The sequence below is a fragment of the Sapajus apella genome, unplaced genomic scaffold, assembly GCF_009761245.1.
Source record: "Sapajus apella isolate SASKATOON/1434 unplaced genomic scaffold, GSC_monkey_1.0 scaffold10, whole genome shotgun sequence".
Lineage (NCBI taxonomy): Eukaryota > Metazoa > Chordata > Mammalia > Primates > Cebidae > Sapajus > Sapajus apella.
This window is the reverse complement of record NW_022436950.1, coordinates 16886677-16907857: the sequence shown is the minus strand read 5'-3', so window position 1 is coordinate 16907857 and position 21181 is coordinate 16886677. Positions and strand designations below refer to the sequence as shown.

General features: G+C 43.3%; 1 long non-coding RNA gene across 1 annotated transcript in view; it reads left to right on the top strand.

The window, feature by feature from the left end:
* The window catches only part of LOC116551725, a 32294-nt gene that overhangs the window by 7413 nt on the left and 3700 nt on the right, over positions 1–21181 (top strand). Inside the window, exon 2 of the long non-coding RNA XR_004269056.1 lies at positions 7529–7583. This is a non-coding gene — a long non-coding RNA (uncharacterized LOC116551725). The remainder of the gene's footprint in view (positions 1–7528; positions 7584–21181) is intronic.

Sequence of the window (21181 nt, the reverse complement as noted above, 5' to 3'; positions counted from 1 at the left end):
TATTTGCAACCAAAAGCCTCCCTACTCTCACCATTGGTCCGAATGTGCCACTGTGTGATTTTGGTCTCGGTGATTAGGCGATATTGAGTGAAGGGAGGTAAAATGATTTACTCACATCAGTGTGATCGTTCCATTCCATTCATACATTTGTAAGAAAGTTTACAACGCAGCCTCTCGAGAGGTGTGCCTTGACACACAAATGTTCCACGTGCGATGACTTTTTGACCCCTCAGTCCTGGGGGTTGCCAAGAGAGGACTGGAGTGGCAGGAGTCTCTAGGGCTACCAGAACCCCAGAGGAGTGAAAACTCCCTCTGGGCCTCTTTACCTGTTTAACCAAATCACTGTGCAAATCTAATCCTTTCTTTAGAGTGCTGTCAAGGGAAATATGCCAGGAAGCCATACTCTGGGATTTACCCATGGCATTCATGTACATTCTCTCTCTTGGTTTTCACAGGAGCATTCTGAGGTTATTATTAATCTCATCTTCCAAGTGCAGAAACTGAGATTTAAATCTCAGCGCCCCAATCTGTACAGCCATTCGGTGTCAGAGTCAGAATTTAGAACTAGGGCTCCAGACTCACTCTACTGCTGCAGAGAAAAGGCCTCCTTATTATTCCCAGTTCTCCATCCTCATTGCACACTTTCCTCGGAGCGTACCTGACAATGGTGGACTTTCATTGCTGAGAGCGGGTGGCGGCAGGAGGAAGTGAATGGGGTGATGTGGGAGAACGAGGGTGGCTCAGCCAGCTCAAATCTCTTTGTTCGTGGTCTGTGAAGATGTGACAAGACCAGAGAAGCCAGAACAGAAGACAGAGGCCACATTGTTCTGCTGGCCTGGGGCCGAATGTACTTCCTCACCATGTGTTTCTTTAGCCTCCTGAACTTTGCTTGATGGCATTGTACCGGCCCCTGTGCCAGCTGCTCAGGGTGGGAAAAAGAAGGAAGATTTTGCATGGGAGCAGGCTGGGCTATGTCCAAGCGTATGTGGCATTTCTGCTTGTTTATTTAACTTCTAGAGCTGTTTGTCTGAGACGTTCGGCCCTGGGGCTACTGCTAGTTAGAATGTTTTATTTCTACTTGTGAACCAGGATGGTGGGGATCTGGAAGAGAATTAGAGGCATCTGGGAAGCAGAGGGTTAGGCCAGCCTTCTCCAGGACGAATGCATTTCCCCAAATCACAAAACTAGTTAGTGACAGAGGCAAGAAAGGACAAAATTCTCCCCCAAGGTAGTAGAGCTGGCTCAGGGAAAATTCAGTTTGAGAGCCGCTTCCTGGATGTGTGACCTTAGCCAAGAAACTTCCCTCCAAGCCGGAGGTTCTCCGTCTGTAAAGTAGGGATTTAAAAAGTGCCTTTTCTGTAGGAATGAAAGAAGTGGTTGAGGTTATTTATGTAAAGAGCAAACTCTACTGCCTGAGCACACAGGATGTGCTCAAATGTTTGGTTTCTATTATTACTGATTCCTAGACAGCTTCTCTCTGTTCAGTTCTGCAGCTCTTTAGTGTGCTAATAGCTGACTGTGAGGAACCCAACAAGAAGTGTTCCATTCATCAAAACACACTTAGAGCTGGGCTAAGTAACTCACATCTGTAATCCCAGCGCTTTGGGAGGCTGGGATTATAGGTGTGAGCTACTCAGCACAGGTCTAAGGAGTTCAAGACCAGCCTTGGAAACCGTGTCTCTACTAAAAATACAAAAATTAGCCAGGCGTGGTGGCATGTACCTGTAATCCCAGCTACTTGGGAGGCTGAGGCAGGAGAATCACTTCAACCCGGAGGCAGAGGTTGCAGTGAGTCGAGATAGTGCTACTGTACTCCAGCCTGGGTGACAGAGTAAGACTCTGTCTCAAAAAAAAAAAAAAAAAAAAAAAGACAAAAGAAAAAGATCAGCCTGGGCAACATAGAGACTCTACCTCTATAAAAAATTTACAAAAAAAATCCACCAGTCATGTGCGTGTATGTGTATTTGTGTGTATCTGTGGTTCCAGCTACTCGTGAGGCTGAGGTGGGAGGATCACTCGAGCCCAGGTATTTGAGGCTGCAGGGAACTGTGACCATGTCTCTGTACTCCAGCCTGGGTGACAGACTGAGACCCTGTCTTAAAACAAACCAACAAAAACCCAAAACTCGAAACAAAAAAACCCCTCACTTTACTATATGTAAGTAATAACTTAATAAAATTGAATTTTGTTTTGAAGTATTCATTCTATGACAAACCATCAAGCCTCATTAAAAACATGTAACGCTGTCATCTCAGCAGATCCTTACCCAATTACAACTGCAACTTAAACCGTGACAGCTAAAGGTATCTGTTTAGAGGGAACTGAATTTTTAAAAGTGTTTTAACATTAGTCTAACGTAGGTGTAATGGATGTCAACTTGAGTGCACTTTTAGATATTTGCCCACAATATTGCTTAAGGCTTCTAAAAATCTCCGTAACCAATTTTAAAAATGAGCCCTGTGGTCAAACAATGATTGTTTGGGGGTGTCGGGAAGTTTAAGGAAATTGCTTATTTTCCCTTGTAGTTTATATGGTTTTTCTTACCCAAAGATTTGAGCAGTTTTTTGATGAACTCCAGACTTTATTTCTCTAAAGCTTTGTAAAGTCAGAATACATTTTCCTGCTTTCCCCTTACCCAAGCTGAGGTGACCTAGCTCCCTGGGAGCCTGATGACAAGGGTGACACTCTCATGTGGCATCAAGATCTACCCTACATCATAATTATCTGTGAACATCTCTTACTTCTTCTCCTAATATTTAGCTTTTTGAAGTCAGGGGCTGTATCTAAATGATGTTCCCATTCCTAATGGTTCCGAGTATAACACTGAATGCAAGAAAAAAATCAGCCAATCATTACTGCTAACGGATAAAACAGAATTAAGAAGTGATGTATTGTTTCATAAAGAACCTGAATAAATAAAGGGAAAACATGAACAAAATGCTGTTTCATTATTGTTCATGGGTAGAAGCAGAAATTAGAAGTAATGTGTTGTTTCAGAGGGCACTTCAGGTCCTTGGTTTAGTAAATAGACAATCTTCCATTAACATATCAGTTATTTCCAATGAATGCTTGTGACTGAACCTGGAATTAGGGCACCTGGACTGTAAGCCCAGCTCTGTGACCAGCAAACTGTGGAAACTTGGCCAAGTCCCTGGGGCTTCTGAATATCAGTTTCCTCCTCTGGACAATGAAGGGATTGAAGTCATTATGACATCATCGCCCAAGTTCCTTCCAGTTTTAGCATTTTCCAAGTGTCTCCTCTTGGTGTCATCTCAGTTCCTTGGACACAGGAGACTCTCAGGAAATGCCCGTGAGTTGATTGAGGGAGTCAGTTCAGTGGTTTGACTTTCACACTGTTTATTTTGCCAAATCTTTTTCACTGATAAATATGAAACTAAATCTCAGCGCAGCCCCTCTTTACATTAGCACAAATTCCAAATTGGCAGGTTCCAAATTACTGACATTTTGTATTAGTTGTTTTTAATTTGGAGTATGTGACTTTTACATTTTTCATGTCTGATCCATGAGTTACAGATTTTTTTTCTTAGATAAAAGGGATGTTTAGAGATTGTCTCATCCAGGATTCTAAATCTAAGGTCTCTAAACCTGTAGGCTTTACGTTCCCATGAACCTCACCCCCAAATGTAGCCCTCAGAATCCTGTCATTCATTATGGGTTTACTCAACCTTTTTATTAGCAGCACTTGTCACCACTTGAAATTGTCGTGTACCTTTTGTCATCAATTCTGCGCCTGAACTCCACACTGCACGTGCACACACACACAGACACACAGACACACACACGAACACACACACACAAAACTGTAAGTTCCAGGAGGGTAGCACTTCATTCTGTCTTATTCACCACTGCATCCCACAGTTCACAGAACAGGGCCCGGCACTCAGTAGATGCTCAATAAGCATTTGCTGACTGAATGAATGTGTAAGCCAAGTAAGCCCCAGTTCAATTCCACATTCCCCAAACTCACACATGCAATTCCAAAATCTTTTTAAACTATGTAATTTCTGGAGCTTCTAGAATAAGTAATACAAGGAGGTGGGAATATATTCCAAATATACATCAAGCTTCCTAAAACTCCTCTTTACCCTCCCATCTCTCCCACATTTCGCACATCAAGGCAGAGATACGTTGAGCTGCTTTTTCTCATTCTTCCCAAAAGTCTTTATACTGCGCCCTTGTCATCCTCTTTTCTTCTCTCCTCTGTGCCCCCAAATCTATTCTTTTTGTTGAGATATAATTTATGTACCTTAAATTTTAAATTTTCAAAGGCTACAAATCAGTGATTTTTAGTATAGTCACAAGATTGTACAACCATCACCAGCTCCAGAATGTTTCCATCACCCCATAAAAAAAAAACTATACCCGGCCAGATGCTGTGGCTCACGCCTGTAATCCCAGCACTTTAAGAGGCCAAGGCAGGCAGATCACCTGAGGTGAGACCAGCCTGACCAACACAGAGAAACCCTGTCTCTACCAAAAATACAAAATTAGCCAGGCGTGGTGGCACATGCCTATAATCCCAGCTACTCTGGAGGCTGAGGCAGGAGAATTGCTTGAACCTAGGAGGTGGAGGTTGCGGTGAGCTGAGATTGCACCAAGCTGAAATCACACCATTCCATTCCAGGCTGAGCAGCAAGAGAAAGACTCCATCTCCAAAAAAAAAAAAAAAAAGAAAAGAAGCCCAGTCCCTCCCCGTTATTCCTTTCTTCCGGCCCCTGGCAACCACTAATCTACTATCTGTCTCTATAGATTTGCTTATTCATGGCATTTTACCTAAATGAAATACTGCAACCTTTTATGCCTGGCTTCTCTCCTTTAACATCATGTTTTCAAGGTTCCTCCATGTTGCAGCATGTAATATATGAGTACTTCATCCCTTTTCATGACTGAATAGCATTCAGTTGTATAGAAATACCACATTTTGTTTACCCATTCATCATCTGATGGGCATCTGAGCTGCTTTCACTTTTTGGCAATTATGAATAACGTTGCTATGAATATTCATGTGCAAATCTTTCTGTGAATATTTCTTTTCAATTTTCTTTGGTGCATACCTATGAGTGTAATTGCTAGGTCATGTTTAGCTTTTCGAGGAACTGAGAAATTATTTTCCAGAGTAGTGGAGTCACTTTTACACTTCCGTCAGCAACATGTGAGGGTTCTAATTGTCCACGTTCTTATCAACGCTTGTTATTGTTCATCTTTTTTATTCTAGCCTAGTTGATGTAAAGTGGTGTCTCATTGTGGGTTTTGATTTGCATTTCCCTAATGGTGAATAGGCCAATGAGATTGCATATCTTTTCATGAGCTTATTGGCCATTTGTCTACCTTCACTGGGGATATGTCTTTTCAAATTCTTTGCCCATTTTTAAATCTAGCAATTTGTCTTGCTAAGAGCTCGTCACATAGTCTGGATACAAGTCCCTTGTCAGATAAATGACTTGTGAATACGTTCTCCCATCCCTTGGATTGTTTTTCACTTTTGTAATTTTGATGAAGTACATTGTATCTACCCCAGATCTATTCTTACCTTCTACATCAGCGCCCTGACCTTTCTTAGGTAAATCAATCCAGCCTCTCTTGTTACATCCAGTTCTCCTTTCTACATGTCCCTGATCTGTATAACAAAGATCCTGAGGAAAGTAGAGCAAAATGTGAAAAGATAAGTAACGTCTGTGACCTCCCATGCTTTCATATTTTTGTTCTTTTCCGATATACGAAAATACTGTAACCACCCAATGGATTCACCTTACTCACTGCCTAGACAAAGCCGATTTCTCAAGACAGGGGAATTGCAACAGAGAAAGAATAATCAACGCGGAGCCGGCTGAGCAGGAGATGGGAGTTTTATTATTCCTCAAATCATTCTCCCCCAACATTTGGGGATCAAAGTTTTTAAAGACAATTTGGTGGGAGGGGAGGGGCAGTGAGTTGGGGAGTGCTGATTGGTTGGGTCAAAGGTGAAATCAAGGGGTGTTCCTGTCTCCTTGTGCTGAGTCAGTTCCTGGTAGGGTGGGAGGGTGGGGGTGGTCACAAGATCAGATGGGCCAGTTTCTCGATCTGGGTGGTGCTGGTTGATCCATCAAGGGTAGAGTCTGCAAAGCATCTCAATCACTGATCGTAGGAGCACTTTAACGAGGGTCAGATTTTTGCAGCCTCCAGCTCTGTGACTACTAAACCATAATTTCTAATCTTGTGGCTAATGTTAGTAGTCTAGTCTCCAGGCAGCAAGAAAGTTTGTTATGGGAAAAAGCTGTTAATCATCTTTGTTTTAAAGTTTAAAATACTTTTCCCCCAAAATTAGTTCCACCTATGCCCAGGAATGAACAAGGACAGCTTGAAGGTTAGAGCCAAGATGGAATAGTCTAAATTTGCCCTCTTTCACTGTCTCAGTCATAATTTTGCAAAGACAGGTTCAATATTTAGGCACAGTATGCATTTTTCTGAGGGTATGAGTCTATAGATTTATTTCATCAGATGTTCAAACTGGTCCTTGATGCCAACAATATTAAGAATTGTGCATGTAGTCTCATTCTCTTGTTTTTCAGGAAAATGAGACCTAGAGCACTTGAGTGATTTGGCCAAGGCCACCTAGCTTGCTAGTGACAGTTCTGCAGATACTCAGTATCTTGGTCTCTTTTTCTGTTGCTGTAAAGGAATACCTGAGGCTGGATACTTTAGAAAGAAAAGAGATTGGCCTGGCACAGTGGTTCATGGCTGTAATCCCAGCACTTTGGGAGGCTGAGACAGGTGGATCACGTGAGGCCGAGTTCAAGACCAGCCTGGCCAACATGGTAAAACCCCATCTCTACTAAAAATACAAAAATTAGCCAGGCGTGGTGGTGCACACCTGTAATCCCAGCTACTTGGGTGGCTGAGACATGAGAATCACTTGAATCTCAGGCGGCAGAAGTTGTAGTGAGCCAAGATCATGCCAGTGCACTCCAGCCTGGACAACAGAGCAATATCTGTCTCAAAAGAAAAGAAAAGAAAATAGGTTTATTTGGCTGATGATTCTGCCAGCTATATAAGAAGCATGGGCATCTACTTCTGATGAGGACATCAGGGAGCTTCTCCACTCGTGGCAGAAAGTGAAGGTGAGCTGATGTATGTAGAAACCACATGGCCAGAGAGGAAGCAAGAGATGGGGAAGTGCCAGGCTCATTTTAACAACCAGGTCTGGTGAGAACGAATACAGTAAGAACTCACTCACTCCCCCGCGCACAACAGGGAGGGCAGTCGTCTATTCATGAGGGATCTGCCCCAGGACCCAAACACCTCCCATTAGACCCCACCTCCAGCACTGGGAATCAAGTTTCAACATGAGATTTGTAGACATCAAACATCCAAACTATAGCAATCAGGTTTCCTTATCTTCCTCCCTGACTCACCATCACACCATCCCACTGTACCATAATGCCTATAGAATTTCCACATTGCAGGTAAATTTCTCTTGGAGTAGCACATGAATCCAATACCAATGTTTTATCAAAAATTTATTTCTCAGAGACTAAGACCAGGCAGAATTGACTCAGAAGGCTGTGTGGGAGCTGGAGAGCAAGGTGAGTCTTGGTGAGAAGCAGAAGCATTGGTCCTGAGGCTCCTCTGCAGAAGCTACAAGCCAGTGGCCTGGCATGGTGGCTCACACTGCTAATCCTAGCACTTTGGGAGGCTGAGATGGGCGAGCTACTTGAGCCCAGGAGTTCAAGATCAGTCAGGAAAACATGACAAAACCCTAACTCTACACAAAATATTTAAAAAAATTAGCCAGGTGTGGTAGCATGCATCTGTGGTGTCCCAGCTACCCAGGAGGCTGAGGTGGGAGGATCTCTTGAGCCTGGGATGTCAAGGCTGCAGTGAGCTGTGATCATGCCACTGCACTCCAGCCTGGGCAACAGAGTGAAACCCTATATCAAGAAAAAAAAAATAGAAAGCAAAAGAAGAAAAGAAGAAGAAGCTGCAATCCTGATGAGCCCAAATTAAAAAGTCATAAAATGAAGAGGAGGGGAGGGGATGGTGAAGATGCATCACCACCTGATCTGGGCTCGGTTGGAAACAAACTGCAGATTTAAATCAAAGAAGGTGCACTTGGTGAGAAAGGATGAGGAATCAAGGAAATTAGCTCTTACTTAGCAAAGTGGGGAACAAGAAAGATGGTACAACTGACAACCCTAAGTGACCCCTTTTCTCATTCTGAATAATTGAAGAATTTCTTCAGGTGCTGCAGTGAAAGACTAAACTTTCGGTCCAGGCGTGGTGGCTCATGCCTATAATCCCAGCACGTTGGGAGGCTGAGGTGGGTGGATCTCATGAGGTCAACATGGTGAAACCCTGTCTCCACCAAAAATACAAAAATTAATCAGGCTTGGTGGCATGTGCCTGTAATCCCAGCTACTCGGGAGGCTGAGGCAGGAGAATCGCTTGAACCTGGGAGGCAGAGGTTGCAGTGAACCAAGATCACATCACCACATTCCAGCCTGGGAGACAGAGGTAGAGAGACCATCTCAAAAAAAAGAAAGAAAGAAAGAAAGAAACTTTCTGGCCAACTTTTTACTTTTTTTTTCTGTTAGTAAAGCATTTTTTAATTTTTAAATGCTTACTTGGGCTTTAAGGTTAATATTTTGGCCAAAAAGTCTGTCTAGTGTAGTAATATGGTAGCAGTGTTTATTTCCTGGCGTTGGTAATAGTACTATTTATGTACAATGTTGACATAGGAAAACTGAGTGAAGGGTATGTGGGAATTCTGCACTTTTTTTTTTTTACAACTTTCCTGTAAGTCTAAAATTATATCAATATAGAAAGTTAAAAATTAAAGAGAAAAAACTATGGCTGCATTTTTAAATTTTTTGCATTTCTAGAAATTTATGTTTTAGTAATATTTTCTTTATGAAATCATAATGCAAAATAGTAACCAATAAACAACCAAACAGCAAGTCTTATTGAACTTGTATATTTATTTTATTTTATTTATTTATATTTGGAGTAGATGTTATATTTTTAACATGCAAAATTTAAATATTAAAGAGTATGAAGTGAAAAGTTTTCCTCCACTTTTAGCCACCAGTCATATACACACGCGTGCATATACATTTTTTTTTTTGAGACAGAGTCTCGCTCTGTCGCCTGAGCTGGAGTGCAATGGTGCAATCTCGGCTCATTGTAACTTCCGCCTCCATGGTTCAAGCAATTCTCCTACCTCAGCCTCCCGAGTAACTGGGATTACAAGCACCCCCAACCATGCCTGGCTAATTTTTGCATTTTTAGTAGAGAAAGGGTTTCACCATATTGGCCACACTGGTCTCCAACTCCTGACCAGCTGCCTCGTGATCCATCCGCCTAGGCCTCCCAAAGTGCTGGTATTACAGGCGTGAGCCACTTTCCCTGGCAAATACCAACTTTTATACAAGTGGTTGTGAGCTCATAAACAATTTTATAATACTTTGAAGTTAATTTTAAGGAAACAAAAGATGTGACAATAAGGCATCATCTTTGCTAACTCCACTCATACAACAGAATATTTCTTATTTATTTATTGACTTTAGACAGAGTCTCACTCTATCACCCAGGCTGGAGTTCAGTGGTGCGATCTCGACTCACTGCAACCTCTGTCCCGGATTCAAGTGATTCTCCTGCCTCAGCCTCCTGGGTAGCCGGGATTACAGGCGCCACCACCCGCCCCCCCCCCCCAGCCCCGCTGCCACCATGCCCGGCTAATTTTTGTATTTTTGGTGGAGATGGGGTTTCACCATGTTGGCCGGGCTGGTCAAACTCCTGACCTTAAGTGATCCGCTCTCCTCAGCCTCCCAAAGTGCTGGGATTATAGGTATGAGCTACTGCGCCCAGCCTATTATTATTATTATTGAACAGGGTCTCAGTCTGACACACAGGCTGGAGTGCAGTGGTGCAATCAGGTCACTGTAACCTCAAACTCCTGGGCTCAGCCAGGGGCAGTAGCTTATGCCTACACGTGATTACAGCACTTCAGGAAACCAAGGCAGGAGGTTACTTGAGCCCAAGAGTTTGAGACTAGCCTGAGCAACACAGTGAGATCCTGTCTCTACAAACAATAAAAAAATGAGCCGAGCATAGTGGCACATGCCTTTGGTCCCAACTACTCTGGAGGCTGAGGCAGGAGGATTGCTTAAGCCCAAGAGGTCAGGAGGTGGATGCTGCAGTGAGCCATGATCATGTCACTGCACTCCAGCCTGTGCAACAGAAGCTGTTTCAAAAAAACAAAAAAAGGTGACCACTCTCGTGTCCTTCCTTCCAGGTTCTCCCTCCACCTTTCATTCTGAAGCTTCTAACATTCAATGATTTCAAATTTCACTTTTGTGCTTAATGTAGTCACATGTCAATATTATAGCAATTCCTAGTATGCCTCTTGGCAGAAGAGAGGAAAAGCCATTCCTCCGCCCTGGGGACTGCCCTCAGAGCAGCTGATGCCATCCTGCAGCAGAGTCCAATGGCATCAGGTCGCACACAATCAGGGTAGCTGAGCTGGTGGTGGGTTATTCACAGGGGCTAGGAAGTATAACACAGGAAATAAGTCAAGATCCCTCTTTGCCATTTAGACTCTGAAAGCAGTGGTCGGTGGCATTCTCCCGCTACCCACCAAACACGCCACTTCCTTTTCTTCCCTCCAGCCTCAGACTTCTTTTCTCTCTTGCTCTTGCACACACACCACGAGGCGTTACAGGAAGGTTGTGGACTTGGGAACCAGGTTGGCCCACGTGTACGCCCGCATGGCTCACCTCCTAAGTGTGGACCGTAAAGTTCATGCCAACCTCTCAGCATTTCACTCCCCAGCTGCAAAATGAGCATAAGAAGCCCTACTCAAGCTTCTCCTGCTCAACCTTCTGTGACAACTATGTCTCCAGCTTCTGTGACACAGAAGAGCCCGCATGAGAAAGGGATTTGTCTGGGAGCCACCAGCCACCCACTGAAGTTGAATAAGTGTTAGCTCTCTACTCTGGATTCTTCTATTTCTTTTTTTTTTTTTTTTTTTTTGGTCTTCATTTCATCCCTCCTTTCCTTCCTCTCCTTTTTCTCTTCCTCAACCTGTTATCCCGTATTTCTTTTATTGGTTTTCCTTCCCACCCGCCTCTTCCGTGTCCTACATCTCATACTTTCCTTCACATTATTTATGACATGGAAACCATTGTGGATTCCTGATCAGAAAGGACAGGGGAATGAGACAAGACAATTGTATCAACAAAGCCTATGGGGGGAATAAGAATGAGTCCATAGATAGTCCACACATAGATATATATTTGTTATATGCATGGAGTTACCCATCAACCTGTTTAACAACCTTTATGCTAATTATACATTAAGTCCAGAAAAACACGCTCTCCTATCTTGGATCGCCTTCTAGTTTTGCAATGCCAGCTGCAAGCTTGGGGTCAGGTCAGCAGATCAGCAGAAGACCAGGAAATGCAAACAGACGGCCTCTGTCTACCTCTGCCCCAAGTTCTAGATGGCACGCAGACTGAAAAACAAAATTCTTATAAAAGTCCTGATTTCTAGTGTCCATTAAAAAATGAGGGTGGGAGCAGGGAGAGGAGCAGAAAAGACAACTCTTGGATATTGGGCTTAATTCCTGGCTGATGAAATAATCTGTACAACAAACCCACATGTACCCCCAAACCTAAAATAAAAGCTTTTTTTAAGGCCAGGCGTGGTGGCTCACGCCTGTAATCGCAGTACTTCGGGAGGCTGAAGCAGGCAGATCACTTGAGGTCAGGAGTTTGAAATCAGCCTGGCCAACATGGTGAAACCCTGTCTCTACTAAAAAATACAAAAATTAGCTGGGCATTGTGGCGGGCGCCTATAATCCCAGATACTCAGGAGGCTGAGGCAGGAGAATTGCTTGAACCCGGGAGGCAGAGGTTGCATTGAGCTAAGGTCGTGCCACTGTACTCCAGGCTGAGTGACAGAGTGAGACTCCATCTTAAAAAAAAAAAGTTCTTTTTGTTGTTTTTTTTTTTTTAAAGTAAGCTGGGCATGGTGGCTCACGCCTGTAATCCCAGCATTGTGGGAGGCTGAGACGGGCAGATCACAAGGTCACCAGCCTGGCCAACATGGTGAAACCCCATCTCTACTAAAAATACAAAAAAATTAGCCAGGCAGGGTGGCACATGCTTGTAATCCCAGCTACTTGGGAGGCTGAGGCAGGAGAATCACTTGAACCTGGGAGGTGGAGTTTGCAGTGAGCCGAGATAACACCACTGCACTCCAGCCTGGGCCACAGAGCGAGGCTCTGTCTCAAAAAAAAAAAAAAAAAAAGTAAATGAGAAGTCCTGGCAACCCTGGGGCTCACATTTCTGTATGGCAACAGCTGTCAGGAGAGGAGCCGTGAGTGTGCCTGTCTAGAAAGGGCTCACGCTCTCCGCTTTACCCCAATCCCCTCTACCCCCTAAAGCAGACCATTTGGCTGGTTCACTTATTTATGTTACTGGCCTGGTTTTCTGAAAGCATTTGGGTTCAGGAGATCTGTATTCTCCTTTCCCTAAACTCTGTCATGCAGAGCTATGGGGTAGGGGGAGGAAAGAAAAGATGGAAAAGCAGTAAAGTCCTCCAGGCTTTAAAAAAAAAATGTGGCAAAATAGACAGAACATAAAATTTACCATCTTGACATTTTTTTCTTTTTAAAGATGGACTTTTGCACTATTGCCCAGGCTGGAGTGCCATGGTGCGATCTCAGCTCACTGCAACCTCTGCCTCCTGCGTTCAAGCAATTCTCCTGCCTCAGCCTCCCAAGTAACTGGGACTACAGGTGCACACCACCATGCCCAGCTAATGTTTGTATTTTTAGTAGAGATGGGTTTTCACCATATTGGTCAGGCTGGTCTTGAACTCCTGACTTTAGGTGATCCACCTGCTTCGGCCTCCCAAAGTGCTGGGATTACAGGCGTGAGCCACTGCACCCGGCCCATCTTAACCATTCTTAAGCGTACAGTACAGTAGCATTAATTACATTCACATTGTTGTCCAACCATCATCACTATTTAGTTCCTAAACCTTTTCATTATACTAAGCAGAAACTCTTCAACGATTAAGCAGTAATTCCCCATTCTTCCCCCTCTCTCAGCCTCTGCTCATCTCTCAGCTTATCCTTCAGGAACAAGTCTTTAGTTCCTGGAGCCAGTAGATAAGATGGTTTTGCTTATTATTTAACATCAGGACAATATTTCCTATCCCAGTATTGTTTAACACAGACACAGGAAATTCTGCGGGTTTCCATCCTCATAGGTAAGGAGGGAGGAATCGGATCCTGACTTGAATATCACATATTCATTGACTGAAAACCACAAGATAAGGAGGGATGGTAGGACCATTAGGAATAAAGCTGGGATGAGAATTCAGAAGGGAATTATAGTCCTTCAGGCCAGTTCACTGAATCTAGATCAAGCTGAATTTCTTTGCCCTTTATTTGAATTTGAAATTGTAGATACTTTTTAAAAGCTATATTTTATGAACTGTATATCCAGATGGAATTTTCTCAATGTTATCAGTGTTGTCAGCCACGGAGGTAACAGAACTCACCTCCTCTGTGCCACCATCCATACACACATACAGCGGCATGCACACACACACACACACACACACACATACACACACAAGTGCACACATACGGCTTCTCTTTCCTCCCACATCCCCTTTAACACAACCTCTACTTAGTCGAAAGTTGACAAAGAGCCATAAGAAAAACTAGGCCAGCTTCACAAAACGCTGCATTGTTTTTGGGAAATGGGAAAATAGCACATTTGTTAGCTTTCATCTGATGTGCATTTGCATGTGCTGCTGTTTCAATTCTTACAATACCTTCAGGTATTAAAATTCCGACTTTTCTAAATGATAAAATCAGAATTTCATATCCGTTTCATTACAGAGGTCCACTGATGTGCCAGATTTTTCTCTGACAAGGTTTCAAAGTTTACCACAGTCACGTGAAACAACCAGTTAATGAAAATGTTTTGCACCAGAATTCCTCTTGGGAAAGCTCATCGTTTATTGGAAAGAAATATCTTGCTAAGTTACTTGAGCTGGGAGGCTGAGATCTCAAGGACATGATTAAGTAATAAGAAGAAGAACAGTAGTGAATGTATGGAGCCTGAGTCCCGTGAACAGGACCTTGCTTGTTCTGCTGTGCTGTGAGTTGGTTTTGCGTGCGCCCGTTTAGGAGTGGCAGCAAAGGAAAAGCAGGTTGTCCCTGCATAACACATAGGAGACCTGGCTAGCCTGGCACTGCCAAAGAAAGGACAGAGAGAAACAACTGTCAGTCATGGTACATCTGAAAGCAGATTGAATTGCAGTATCTAGTATTTTGCTATAGGGTGTGACTGTAAATCCCTAGGTCAAGGTCTTTCATCACTGGCACTTTTGACATTTTGGGCCATATAACTCTTTTTTTTTTTTTTTTTTTTGAGATGGGATCTCGCTCTGTCACCCAGGCTGGGGTGCAGTGGTGCGATCTCAGCTCACTACAACCTTTGCCTCCCGGGTTCAGGCAATTCTCCTGCCTTAGCCTCCCGAGTAGCTGGAATTCAGGCACGTGTCACCATGCTTGGCTAATTTTTGTATTTTTAGTAGAAACAGGGTTTCACCATGTTGGTCAGGCTGGTCTCAAAGTCCTGACCTTGTGATCGGCCTGCCTTGGCCTCCCAAAGTGTTGGGATTACAGGCGTGAGCCACTGCTCCCGGCCTGTATAACTCTTTATGGTGGGGCTGTCTTGTGTACTGTAGGACGTATAACAGCATCCCTGGCCACTAACCACTACATGCCAGAGGCATCTTCCTCCTACCCCCAGCTATGATAACCAAAAATGTCTCCAGACATTGCCAAATGTCCTTTGGGCAGCAAAATCATCCCTGGCAGAGAACCACTGGTAAAGTCTAATTTGGTAGTTCGTTTTGTTTTTTTGTTATGAATTGGAGTTTCACTCTTCTTGCCCAGGCTGGAATGTAATGCCGTGATCTTGGCTCACTGCAACCTCCACTTCCCAGGTTCAAGTGATTCTCCTGTCTCAGCCTCCAAAGTAGGTAGGATTACAGGCATGCACCACCACACCCAGCTAATTTTGTATTTTTAGTCGAGACAGAGTTTCTCCATGTTGGTCAGGCTAGTCTCAAACTCCCAACCTCAGGTGATTTGCCCATCTTGGCCTCCCAAAGTGCTGAGATTACAGGTGTGAGCCACTGCACATGGCCTGCAATTTTTTTTTTTTTTTAAAGCCAACAGTCAGCTGCCAAGATGAATGCTTTTATAACAGGAAACATATAATAGGACGTAACTATAGGCTTATTGTTCTGGGACATTTTCATACTAATGTTGTAGGCCTGTGCCATGCCCGTACAGGCTCAACTTTCAAATAAATGTCTGACACATTGCAAAGAGCCAAGAGTTTGATCTTCTGCAAATTGCTAGTTTCCCTGTGCCCCCATCCACCTTGAGCTTGCCTTTATTACAGCACTTTACCTCATACCTTAAGTCCTGCATATATGTGTCTGTTTCCTTTGCAGCCTGCAGCGCTTTTAGCTCCATTACCCAATACAATTTTTAAACTATTTTAAGCCTGAAGTCAGAAAGTGGCAGCTCACAGACCTGAATCTATGTTATATTTAGTCCTATTAAACCACAAGAATGTTCATATAAAATGTAGATTTGTAACTTCTCTAAGAGAATCAGAAGATGGCCAACCATTGACTAGTGTTGCCATGTGACCACAATTCCTGGAGCTGAGAATTAGCTTCCTCTTTAGAAGAGTGACACATTTATCAGTTTGCGGAGTGTCCTCCATCTTCTTGGTATTGCCCCAGTCCCCTGGATTATGTTTCTTGCCTGGTCCCCGAAATTATGTAAATTTTCAATGCCTATAATAAGTACCTCTAAAATGTTTAGAATAATTGGGCGGGGTGCAGTGGCTCATGCCTGTAATCCTAGCACTTTGGGAGGCTAGGGCAGGTGGGTTTCCTGAGGTCAGGAGTTCAAGGCCAGCCTGGTCAACATGGTAAAACCCAGCCTGTACTAAAAATACAAAAATTTAGCTGGGTGTGTTGGTACATAACTGTAATCCCAGCACTTTGGGAGCCTAGGTGGGCAGATCACTTGAACCCGGGAGGTGGAGGTTACAATCAGGCCATTGCACTCCAGCCTGGGTAACAAGAGCAAAACTCTGTCTCAAAATAATAATAATAATAATAGTAATAAATAAATAAAATGTTTAGAATAATTGGCTTCTGATTTCACATTTAGGTATCCTATTATGATACGGTGTAGAAAAAAAATTAACAAAGATTGCTATATAGCAGTCTGAGACAAAACTGAATGTATGTGTTTACCTGACGAGGGAAAGCTGTATTATTTCTTTTTTTTTTTTTTTTCGGAGTTTCACTCATGTTACCCAGGCTGGAGTGCAATGGCGCAATCTCGGCTCACCTCAGCCTCCCAAAGTTCTGGGATTACAGGCATGAGTCACCGCGTCCAGCCTAAGATGTTCTTAACGATCCAGAAAGAAAGTACCAAAGTAGAAGATCAAACTAAACCCTGGGAGACCTTTATGTCTCAGTCATTGATATAGACACCTGATTGTCTATATCACTTGAGGTCAGTTTGAGACTAGCCTGGCCAATATGGTAAAACCCTGCCTCTACTAAAAATACAAAAGTTAGCCAGGTGTGGTGGCAGGCACCTGTAGTCCCAGCTACTCGGGAGACTGAGGCAGAAGAATCACTAGAACGCAGAAGTCAGAGCTGAGATTGGGCCATTGCACTTCAGCCTGGGCAACAGAGCAAGATTCCATCTCAAAAATCAATCAACCAAACAAACAAAAAGTCAATCAAGCAAACATCTTCATGATGTCAGATGTAGGCCATTCAGTGTGTTTGAGTTGGGCTCATTCTCTCGTTACACCTTTAGGGAACTTTCCAGGCCTGTGCTTTCCCCAAGCACAACACGCAGCTTCTTGCAGCTCTCAGGTACAGGGACAGTAGGCCAGGCTGGACATTTCCTGAAACAGGACTTTTGTATTCTTCAACCACTGTGATAAATCAGTCAACCTCATGGCCATGGACTTTGGACATGAAAATAAATTATTGCTCTATCACAGGACCTGCTTTTAGGCACAGATACCAAACCAAGTTTCATTCTGCTTTGTTAATAAATGACAAGATGATTTACAATCATTTGGCATTTTTCAAAGTGAATACTTAAGGCATAGACTGAAATACCACATCAGTCAGCATATTTACAAGGTACTTGTCTCTCATGAATCATAATTTGGCAGTCTGTCCGATTTGGTATAACAGATTATTAAAATACCCTTTCCCGAAGAACAATGAATAAGGAAAACTCTCTAAGATGTTAGTAATAAAAAAGAAGTAAAGGAAATCAAATGTAATACCCTTGGATCCTTTCCAGCTTCCAGTGACTTATCAAATATTTTCAAATTTCTACCTCATCACTCTTAATTTTTAAAATTGTAGCAAAACATACGTAATATAAAAATTACCATTTAAATTCTTCTTGAATGTATAGCTCAGTGGCTTCATTTTTTTAAAGCTATTTGTTTACTAATGAAAAGGATTGGTGAATGGCAGGAAGCAGAACAAATTTGTCTAATTTCGCATACCTGAAAGGGGACCCGATCTGTGTCACCAAAAACCCACTTCCCCAAATCTCCTAAAAGAGCCTCTGAAACTAAAGAGGCAAAGTCATAGCTAAGCATATATGCCACTGCTTTAAAGAAACAGAACTTTAGTTGTTCTTTTTGAACCCAATATGGGTGGTTAGATTGGGTAGAAAGAATAAGATATTACCTTCTTCTTACCATTTGGTGAGGTGAGAAGTGCAGTGAAAGTGGCATGAGGAGAGGTGGGGCGTGGTGGCTCACACTGGTAATCCCAGCACTTTGGGGGGCCGAGGCGGGCGGATCACAAGGTCAGGAGTTCGAGACCAGCCTGACCAACATGGTGAAACCGTGTCTCTACCAAAAATTAAAAAATTAAAAAAAGAAAGTGGCATGAAGAAACCATACCAAAATAGCCTATCATCCAGTTTCAATCTGTTTGTCTTATTTGTATGCTTCCTAACAATTTTAAAAACATAAAACATATAAGTATTATTAAAATTTGAGTCAGGCGTGGTGGCTCATGCCTGTAATCCCAGCATTTTGGGAGGCTGAGGTGGATAGATCATCTGAGGTTGGGAGTTCGAGACAACCCTGGCCAACATGGTGAAACCCCATCTCTACTAAAAAAACACAAATTAGCAGGGTATGGTGGCGCACATCTGTAATCTCAGCTACTTGGGAGACTGAGGCATGACAATTGCTTGAACCTGGGAGGTGGAGGTTGCAGTGAGCAGAGATCATGCCACTGCATTCCAGCCTGGGTGACACAGCAAGACTCCATCTCAAAAAAAATTTTTTTCTTTTGAGTAAACAAGTATTCTTTATTTACCTGAAAAATTTATTGCTCTATCAAAAATAAAGGCAAAAATAAAGTCAAATGTATATTTTGAACTTTGGGTTTTTGATTTTCATATAAAGCGCAGAATGTATTTGCTTCAGCTGTATTTTAGGCAATATGTAGGCCAGGTATTCTCAAATAGGAATTAAAAAAAACACCAGTTTGAAGGCTGGGAGTGGTGGCTCCCTCCTAAAATCCTAGCACTTTGAGAGGCTGAGGAGGGAGAATCATCTGAGGCCAGGAGTTCAAGACCAGCCTGGGAAACATAATGCAACCCCCCAACCCGCATCTCTATAAAAGTAAAAAACAAACAAAACCCACTGGTTTGAGATGTTGATTGGAGCTACTGTTAAGGGATAGAAAGCTGTAACCTAAGTCTCCTCCTTGAAAGCTCTCAATACCCACCCATAGTGTAAAGGCTCTGAGAAGTCCTGTCATAAACGTGAACCCATTCAATTTTCTCAGAGGTTAGCGTATGTGCTGTAATGTCATTTGATCTGGATCCGTAAAATATTTCTTTTCACTGCAATACCACTTATTTGTTGTCCTCAAAATTAACCTTCATCAAGATAAGTTTTTTTATGTATCACAATTGTCTTCTGCCATTCTTCCCCTTTCCTGTGTAGTATCATTTTACAAATTAGGAAACTGGGCAATAAAATAATTATTATAATATATAATAATAAATAAGACTTTGCTTTATGCTACACAAATATCATCCCATAACAAAAGCCTTTATTTTTATCTTACTTTTCAATGGCACTTTTTTCAAGGAAATAAATCAGATTTAAATCATTTATATCCAGGACATTATTAATATCTACCAAAGCTCTTTGCCTGCAATCCCAGGAGCTGCCACCGGGTGGTGGTGAGCCAGCTTCCATGCATAGGCTTCCTTCTCCAGGGAAATCTGAAAAACAGGTTTTGTGTTTTAATTTAAAAAGAAGGTTGGGCATGGTGGCTCACGCCTGTAATCCCAGCACTTTGGTAGGCCGAGATGGGCGGATCACCTGAGGTCAGGCGTTCTAGACCAGCCTGGTCAACATGGTGAAACCCCATCTACTAAAAATACAAAAATTAGTCTGGTGTGGTGGCTCATGCCTGTAATCCCAGCTACTTGAGAGGCTGAGGCAGGAGAATTGCTTGAGCCCAGGAGGCAGAGGTTGCAGTGAGCCGAGATTGCACCACTGCACTCCAGCCTGGGCAACAGAGTGAGATCCTTCTCAAAAAAAAAAAAGTGTCAGCAGCAATCCCATTACTGGGTATATATCCAAAGGATTATAAATCGTTCTACTATAAGGACACATGCATACGAATGTTCATTGCAGCACTGTTTACAATAGCAAAGACCTGGAACCAACCCAAATGCCCATCGATGATAGACTGGACAGGGAAAATGTGGTACATATACACCATGGAATATTATGCAGCCATCAAAAATGATGAATTCGTGTCCTTTGTAGGGACATGGATGAACCTGGAAACCATCATTCTCAGCAAACTGACACAAGAGCAGGAAATCAAACACCGCATGTTCTCACTCATAGGCGGGTGGTGAACAATGAGAACACATGGACACAGGGAGGGGAGCACTACACACTGGGGTCTGTTGGGGGGAAATGGGGGAGGGATGGGGGCTGGGGAGGTGGGGAGAGATGGCATGGGGAGAAATGCCAGATATAGGTGAAGGGAGGAAGGCAGCAAATCACACTGCCTTGTGTGTACCTATGCAACAATCTTGCATGTTCTTCACATGTACCCCAAAACCTAAAATGCAATTAAAAAAAAAAGAGTCAGGACATCATTATGAATTAACAAGATTCATCTATTGATAATTGTTTTCCTCTTTCTTTCCTTCTCTCTCTCTCTCTCTCTTTTTCTTTCTTCCATAAGCAGAGCTGCTTGGGGCCAATGCCTTCTCCCTCCCTTCCTTTCCCACCCAGTCCCCTCTGCTCTTCTGAGTCCATTGGTGGCTGCAGTGGGCAGTGCCCAGCACAGGAACAGCTTCCCACCCCAGTATGGGGGGCCCACTCTCTGCTTTTCTGCAGGAACTTTTCTCTAGTTCAAGAAGTTTTGGTATCCATTCTATGTGTGTGTGCTCAGGGAAGCCTGGAAGACCAGGAACTTCCTCATCTCAGGGGCAGCCCTCAGACAATGAGGACTTAATTTCTCTCTGTGGAGGCAATTCTGAGAAGCTTCTGCTTGATTCCCCAGCCAGACTGAGCCCTGATGGTCCCTGGGGGAAAACTGTTTATTTATAGACCACTGGTTGACCTTTCTCTCTATCCCTTCTCATTTCCCTCACTTTCTCACTGGTGCTTACTGAGTGAGATAACCTCAAAAAACTATGGCACTCGAGCTGTCTTGGGGCTGCTTTGAGGAAAAAAAAAGTTTTGGCCGGGCGCGGTGGCTCAAGCCTGTAATCCCAGCACTTTGGGAGGCCGAGGCAGGTGGATCACGAGGTCAAGAGATCAAGACCATCCTGGTCAACATGGTGAAACCCCGTCTCTACTAAAAATACAAAAAATTAGCTGGGCATGGTGGCGCGTGCCTGTAATCCCAGCAACTCAGGAGGCTGGGGCAGGAGAATTGCCTGAACCCAGGAGGCGGATGCTGCGGTGAGCCGAGATAGCGCCATTGCACTCCAGCCTGGGTAACAAGAGGGAAACTCCGTCTCAAAAAAAAAAAAAAA